An 8,347-nucleotide genomic window follows, 5' to 3' on the forward strand; every position below is an offset into this window, starting at 1 on the left:
ACAAGGGGAGGAGCTGGGTTCACACACTCTCTCTCTCTCTCTCACACACATACACACACACACCTATACATACACACAGACACACACACTACCCCCATCCCCCTGACACACCCCCACACACAGAGAAACCCCCCTACCACCATCATCTTCTCCACACACACACACACACACACACAGATCTACCCTGGGGCCATACCCCAAAAAAATCTAGTAGCGGCAAATTTAGAGCCAGGTGAAGTCACAAGTTTGCACGCACGCACACACACACACACACACACACACACACACACACGCACACACTCTCACACACACACACACACACACACACACACACACCTGGTGAGGAATAGGTTATGTAACATTTGGCAGATTGAGGTGTGGGTTGGAGGGAGGGTGACCTACATACATACATGTGCACATACAAATCCTGAAAGGGAAAATCTCACAGAAGACAGAAAAAAACAGGACTGTGGGTGAACATATAGTTTATATATATGTGTGTGTGTGTGTGTGTGTGTGTGTGTGTGTGTGTGTTTGTGTTTGGCAGGGAAATAAATTGTGAGAATGTGTGAGTCTGAATGAGTCTGTGTATTTGACAGACAGTGAATGTAGTGTGTCTCTCACAGGGACATTCTCCACCCCATTCAATTCATGGAGAATTATTAGCATGACAAAAGCCAACTTAAGTACTTAAGTACCCCCCCCCACACACACACACACACACACACACACACACACACAGCCATTAACTTGAGCAGGCCCATAGCCAAGCATGGTTGATAGCTTTACTCCAGAGAGAGAGAGAGAGCACATCACAGGGCTGATGTAAAGACATCTTTCATATGTGTGTGTGTGTGTGTGTGTGTGTGTGTGTGAGAGAGAGAGACAGAGAGAGAAAGTGTGTGTGTGTGTGTGTGTGTGTGCACAATGTGTTTGGCTGTTCGAGGGGTAGTGTATACAAATGGGACTATGGATCTATGGGGGCCTGACCAGTAGGCACAGCTGAAGTGCCCTTGAGCAAGGCACCTAACCCCTCACTGCTCCCCGAGCGCCGCTGTTGTTGCAGGCAGCTCACTGCGCCGGGATTAGTGTGCTTCACCTCACTGTGTGTTCACTGTGTGCTGAGTGTGTTTCACTAATTCACGGATTGGGATAAATGCAGAGACCAAATTTCCCTCACAGGATCAAAAGAGTATATACTTATGTGTATTTGGGAGGTGTATTGGAGTTACGGCCCTTTCCATTAGAATCATCGTACGCCCACCCGTACAACATGTACGAATGAGTTGCTAGCGCGAATGCTGGGGTTTGTAGTCTTTTTGGGAAGAACATGGATGCCACCAGGGCAGCAGCTGTCTCTAAGTGCTGGACATTGGTCTAGAACACGAGAACACGTCCCTCATTCTCCCTTACTGGGTATGGTCAATGTGAATTAATAATAAAAACTTTTTTAGTAACTCAATTTCGCCTATTTCAATTTCAACAAGTGCTGTCGCGTTTCTCTCGAGCCACGAGGGGCATTAGCAGGAGGCTAGTCATTGTTATTGTTTTGTGCTACATGTAACCTCTAGCTAACCGGCTGGAAAACCAATCGTTACATTGTATTGCACGCACAGCAAGACCGTGCAATGCATGAATTGGGGACCGGATTGAAGCAGCAATGCATACTCACACGCAAAAGCACGTGCACACGCACACGCATGCACCCACATACACACAGCCATTAACTTGAGCAGGCCCATAGCCAAGCATGCTTGATAGTGTGTGTGTGTGTGTGTGTGTGTGTACATATTAATGTGTTTGGTTGTTTGAGGGGGAGTGTATGCAAATAGTTGTTCTACCCCCTCCACCTCAACCCCCTCCCTCCTACTCTCTTTAAAACACACACGCACGCACGCACATATACATATGCATACACACACACACATACACACAGACTCACACAAACACACTGGACATGTTGAAACACTGCAACATTCTTTAAGACTTCTATAGGGAGGATATGGCCTTTGGAATTCAGGCACATAGTGTTCCAGGAAAAAAAGAATAAGGACAGAGTGTGTGTGTGTGTGTGTGTGCGCGCGCAGAGGGTGGAGAGATGGGATTGCGCACATGTGTGTTTATTTTCCTCAGATATCAATTTAAAAGAAAGACAAAAGAATGCATGACCAAAAGAGGAGAGATAACATTTGAATTCAGCAGATTCTATTATTCAATATTCATGATCAATTAGAATCCAGCAGATTATATTATTCAATGATCAATTAGAATCCAGCAGATTCTATTATTCAATATTCATGATCAATTAGAATCCAGCAGATTCTATTATTTAATATTCATGATCAATTAGAATCCAGCAGATTCGGGGGGCGCTTTGGTGCAGCAGGCTACAGCGTCCGTACCATATACGGGTCTGAGTGCCCACGGGGACCCAGGTTCGAGTCCGACCTGCGGTCATGTCCCGATCACACCCCATCTCTCTCTCCCATTCACTTCCTGTCTGTCTTCACTGTCCTGTCATAATAAATGCAAAAAGCCCCAAAAAAACATAAAAATGATCAATTAGAATCCAGCAGATTCTATTATTCAATATTAATGATCAATTAGAATCCAGTGGCAGTGCTGCTACCGCTACCGCTGCATTGACCTTACTTCCGTGTTTTGGGAAAAGCCTGTACAAGTTTTTTGGTATATCCAAAGTTTTCCAAATCCAAATATTTACAACTTAGTGTTAAAGGTTCTCTAAGCGATGCCATGCATTTTTTTAGGCTAAAACATTTCATGTCACTTACTGCAAACATGACCTAATCAATCGCTAGCTGTCTGTGTCCTGAATACACTGTAAAAAAACGCGATCTCTGTGGACAGCTCAGGTTCCAAAAACGGCAATAAAAACAACCTGGGCAAACCTAGCCCATGAAAACATAACAAACTGTTCCAGCAAATCACAGACGAGATGCACTTCATTCATTTATTTGAGCTATTCATTCGCGCTAACTCAACCAATGTTTGACCGAGGGAAAAAAGCTTCTGGCGGGGTGTTTGGCTCGAGGTCATAGTGCAAAGGACCCAAGGGTGAAATTACTCCGAACCATCAATTTAAGTAAAGTGTATGTGTGTCTGTGTCTGTGTGTGTGTGTGTCTGTGTGTGTGTCTTGCTATAACCAAATAAAGCACCAGAGACATGAGTGTACTGAGTGTTTATTTTCGCCATGCTAGCTCAGGTGTGTGTGTGTGTGTGTGTGTGTGTTTCTATAACCAAATAAAGCACCAGAGACATGAGTGTACTGAGTGTTTATTTTCGCCATGTTAGCTCAGGTGTGTGTGTGTGCCGCACTGTTGGGCAGAGGTGTGTGTGTGTGCGCGTGTGTGTGTGCGTGTGTGTGCGTGTGTGTGTGTGTGTGTGTGTGTGTGTGCACACATACATTCACTGCAGGCAGAGTACACAAATGACATGCTGGGTGTAGTCATTTAGGTCAATGTAAACTGTCTGCACAGAAACAGCATCACTGAAAAGAAAGCAGCTTCCTGTTCTGTTCTGTCTATTTTTTACCCAGACTGCACCCAAGGGCAGAGTCTGTTTTTCTGAGAGAGGGTGAAAGGTCTATGGCAAACCAAATTAGCATTTATTCCGATATCTTGATATCAAGCTAATATACTATAGTACTATACTAGTGAGCCGTTTTTATCAACTATTTTGATTATATAGTTTTTTTATAATAGTTTTATTAACTATTTTTTTTGCACTAGTTAACGAGTGAGAGCCAAAATGCTTACTAGTTAACTAGTGAAGCCCAAAGTGCTTACTAGTTAAGTTGACAGAAAAGGAAGCTTGATATCAAGATATTGGGATAAAGGCTTGTTTTGCTTGCCATTATATCCTGGTTCTAAACTAAATGTATGCTGCATATAAGACTGTCCCATAGTTCATCAACAGGTTGTTATTGTTGCCTCTGTCCTGATGTTTATGCGATTTTCTGCATCGTGTCACAATTTTTCTCAACAATACCTCGGAGCCCTTGTTGAAACGTATTACATTTATGTAAATTGTTAGTCAGTGACATGAATAAAATTCAACTTACAAACAATATTCATTTAGTTGGAGACATGCAATAGTCTGACAAGGGGATTATTTACAGCAACTGAAAGAAAGAAAAATGGGAAATCATTTGATGGTGACAATGTCACACTGTGTGTGTGTGTGTGTGTGTGTGTGTGTGTGTGTGTGTGTGTGTGTGTTTTGTTGTTGTTGTTGTTGTTGTTGTTGTTGTTGTTGTTGTTGTTGTTGTTGTTGTGGTGGTGGTGGTGGTTGTTGTTGTTGCCGTTGTTGTTTAAGGCCAGTTCCAGTCTCTCCAGTCTGTCAGAACAATTTCACTGTAAGAAAAAGAGTAATTATCCATCTATACACCCATTCATCTATCTAGCGATCAAAGATCTTAGAGCGGAGCAACATGCCTCTGTTACGTCATTGGCATGAAGTACCTACGCTCTGAGCCCGTGGGCGCCATTTTAGTAAGCTCAGCGCAACATTTCAGAAACAGTTCTAGATAAATCTAAACGTTGAACTTAATTTGTACCATGTTATAATTAAAAACAATTCACTTGAATTATAAATTAGCCTGTAAGCCTGTTATTATGACCGCCGCGCAGCGAAGGTTTAGTCAGATTTTTTATTTTTTTTTATTTTTCGCATGTCCAAATTTCTGTCAAGGATTCCCGGGACACTGAAAGACCGGGGTACACGAAACTTGGTGGGCATGTAACCCCACATGGATAGCATGGAACCATCGTTTTACATTTTGATCTGTAGCCCCCCCGCTGGACTGGACCCCCCGAAAGGAGGGTAGGGCAGACACAGTTTTAAGCGAATATCTCGAGAACCGTAGGGTTTAGGAGGACCATCAAGGGGCCATGTCAACCCATTCCATAACCACTCATTTCATGTATAGCGCCACCTAGTTAAACACAAAAAAGTAAAAATGAGGTGTTGTAATCGCAGGTATCTGTGACCTAACATAGTCAAAACTGCACGAAATTGGAAGTGTAGGATCATTATGACACTCTCTGAATGCACTCCAAGTTTCGTGGAATTCCGTTCATGGGGGGCCACACAATAAATTAATTGATGTTACTATACACCAACTGGCCTGTAGGTGGCCGGAGACAGTTTTCTGTGAATATCTCGAGAACCGTAGGGCCTAGGAGGTCCATCTTTTTTTGTATGTTGGTCTTAAGGGGACATGTGAACCCATCCCATTACCACTTATTTCATGTAGAGCGCCACCTAGTTAAAAATTAAAAAGCAAAAAAATTGGTGTTTTCATCACAATATCTCTGGCTGACATGGTCAAAACTGCACGAAATTGAAAGTGTAGGATCATTATGCCCCCTTCCGAATGCATGCCAAGTTTTGTGAACTTTCGTTCATGGGGGCCTTACAAAAAAATGATTTATGTGTACATTTAGTGACCGCATACACCAACAAGGATTCCTGGGACACTGAAAGAAAAGTTCCTGGGACACTGAAAGACCGGGTACATCGAAACTTGGTGGGCATGTAACCCACATGGATAGCATGGAACCATCGTTTTTTAGTTTGATCTGTAGCCCCCCGCTGGACTGGACCCCCGAAGGAGGGTAGGGCAGACACAGTTTTCTGTGAATATCTTGAGAACCGAGGGGCCTAGGATGACCAATTTTTTTCTGTATGTTTGCCTCCAGGGGTCATGTTAACCCATTCCATGTGCACACATGTGCATAAACAGATACACAAGCACACACATACATTCACAGTAATCATACGTATGACACATACTCACACAGTAGACATATGTACGCATGCATGCACATGCACCAACACACATCGCGGCAAACAAACACACAAGCACGCACACACACACACACACACATAAACATAAACGTGTGCGCGACACATACACACAATTCAAGAATTTCTCAGAATTATGAACAGGCAAGATGGGGGTGGGGTTGTATAAAATGAAATTTACATGTGAAATCTATGAACTAATCATGTTTTGGTACTTGTTGTCTAGCAGATACCAGCGACAATTGAGTGTGGATAATGCAATTTAGTGAGACAATTAGAATCATATAGGCCTTTCAGCGTTATTTTTATGGAGAAAATGTGCTGGACTGGGTGGCGGTCATATTTTGTACCGCTCTGCGGTACATCTAGTTATATACTCATCAATCAAATCCAGGTTGTTTACTGCTGCTCTGTTCCCCATGGACGCAGCTTCGCCCATAATCCATTTTTAAATCATTTTTATTGTCATCGAATTTACTGTTATTGTTTTTTTAAACCCAGATCTCAATGCAGTTTTGTTTACCCGTTCACAAGATGTCAGCGGTCGCATCATGTTACTTTCAAGAGATGGCATGTCATATATGTGCTACTGGCTATAATAGTTTGGTGTATTTAAGTGCATCTCATATATGTACTACTGGCTACAACAGTGTGGTGTATTTGAGTGCATCTCATATATGTACTACTGGCTACAACAGTGTGGTGTATTTAAGTGCATCTCATATATGTGCTACTGGCTACAACAGTGTGGTGTATTTAAGTGCATCTCATATATGTGCTACTGGCTACAACAGTGTGGTGTATTTGAGTGCATCTCATATATGTGCTACTGGCTACAACAGTGTGGTGTATTTAAGTGCATCTCATATATGTGCTACTGGCTACAACGTGTGGTGTATTTAAGTGCATCTCATACAGTATATGTGCTACTGGCTACAACAGTGTGATGTATTTAAGTGCATCTCATAGTGCTACTGGCTACAACAGTGTGGTGTATTTGAGTGCATCTCATATATGTGCTACTGGCTACAACAGTTTGGTGTATTTAAGTGCATCTCATATGTGTGCTACTGGCTACAACAGTGTGGTGTATTTGAGTGCATCTCATATATGTGCTACTGTATGAAAGAATATTAGACTCAAATGTTTTGTAAGTGTGTATCACGTTTTAAAACTGTAGAAATTATTTGTAACTGTACAAATGATCCGTACAAGTAATTGTCAAAATTACAAATATGCCCTACACTTACAAATCTATTCTACGGGTACAGATCGCTTTTACATCTACAAATCATCCTACAGTTAAAATATTTTACCATTACAAAAATATTCTACAATTATAAATCAATATTCTACGCACAAAAAGTTGTCCTACAGTTACAAATCTTTTCTGCAAGTGCACAGACTTTTGCACCACCTTAGGGATGAAAAGCGTCTCATATGTATTGTGTGCGTGTGTATCAGGATTTGTAACTGCAAAAATGATTTGTGATTTAACAAAAAAATAACACAAACAATTTTAAAGGGGTACTTGGCAACTTTCAACGTAATAAACCCATTTAGAAATCATTTGGATGGTTAAATGACCTGTTCCGGCGGAAATGGTGACTTTCCCCGCTGCCCCTAGCGTCCCCAAGCGGAAAACCAACCTTGCAACATTGAGACTACCGTCCCGGAAAGAGAAGTGAGAAACTAGAAACTCGTTTTGAATCGTGTTTCACTAGTTCACATTCCGTAATTTGCAAACAGATATAATAGCATAATAGAAAAGCATGTTTGACGAAGTCTCTGGCCAGGGTCCTGAAGTGAATTGCGGGATCGTGCAGGAGTCAACTGCGCAGGCAGGAGTCGTGCAGGATTCCGCAATACACCCTCTTATTCTTGAACTATGGAAGACGGGAGGCGTAAGGGGAGGTGGTGGGTTGCAAGCGGAGTGACGCCGATGCTGCAACTTCGGCAGATAGAGGCCGACTGCAAATAAATAACCTGTCTGATTGAAGGAGGCGAATAAATAACCTGTCTGACTGAAGGAGGCGAATAAATAACCTGTCTGACTGAAGGAGGCGAATAAATAACCTGTCTGACTGAAGGAGGCGAATAAATAACCTGTCTGATTGAAGGAGGCGTGGCAAACTCTGTCATGCTCCTCCCGAACTTCCGTTTGTAAACGTCATTTCTTACCTTGTAACATCCACATTGTTCTGCCGAAGTTATGCTAACCGTTTCGCTAGCTTGTAAACAAATCCATGTGCTTTATCGTTACCTTTTTCCACAGTTTGAGGTAGCATAATGCACAACTTCTCCAGCAGAGGGGGAAATATAGCTAATCCTGCCAATTTCCCCTTTAAGTATTACTCATATGTCCTTCACTTACAAATATATTCCACAGGTACTAAACCTTCCACAGTTGCTGTCTTTCAATTACAAAGCTATTCTGCTATTACGAATCTCTGCCGCTCGCACAAGTATTTTCTGTGAGTATACGAGCGCTTTTGAGACGATTCTGGCACTTCCTGTTGA

The 8,347-nt window shown here is 42.3% G+C and overlaps 1 long non-coding RNA gene across 1 annotated transcript in view; it reads right to left on the minus strand.

Annotated features, from left to right (window-relative positions):
- Positions 1-4,289: 4,289 nt before the first annotated feature.
- The window catches only part of LOC125291289, a 5,702-nt gene continuing 1,644 nt past the window's right edge, over positions 4,290-8,347 (minus strand). Inside the window, exon 6 of the long non-coding RNA XR_007192962.1 lies at positions 4,290-4,374. This is a non-coding gene — a long non-coding RNA (uncharacterized LOC125291289). The remainder of the gene's footprint in view (positions 4,375-8,347) is intronic.

Source organism: Alosa alosa, chromosome 2, assembly GCF_017589495.1.
Source record: "Alosa alosa isolate M-15738 ecotype Scorff River chromosome 2, AALO_Geno_1.1, whole genome shotgun sequence".
Taxonomy (NCBI): domain Eukaryota; kingdom Metazoa; phylum Chordata; class Actinopteri; order Clupeiformes; family Clupeidae; genus Alosa; species Alosa alosa.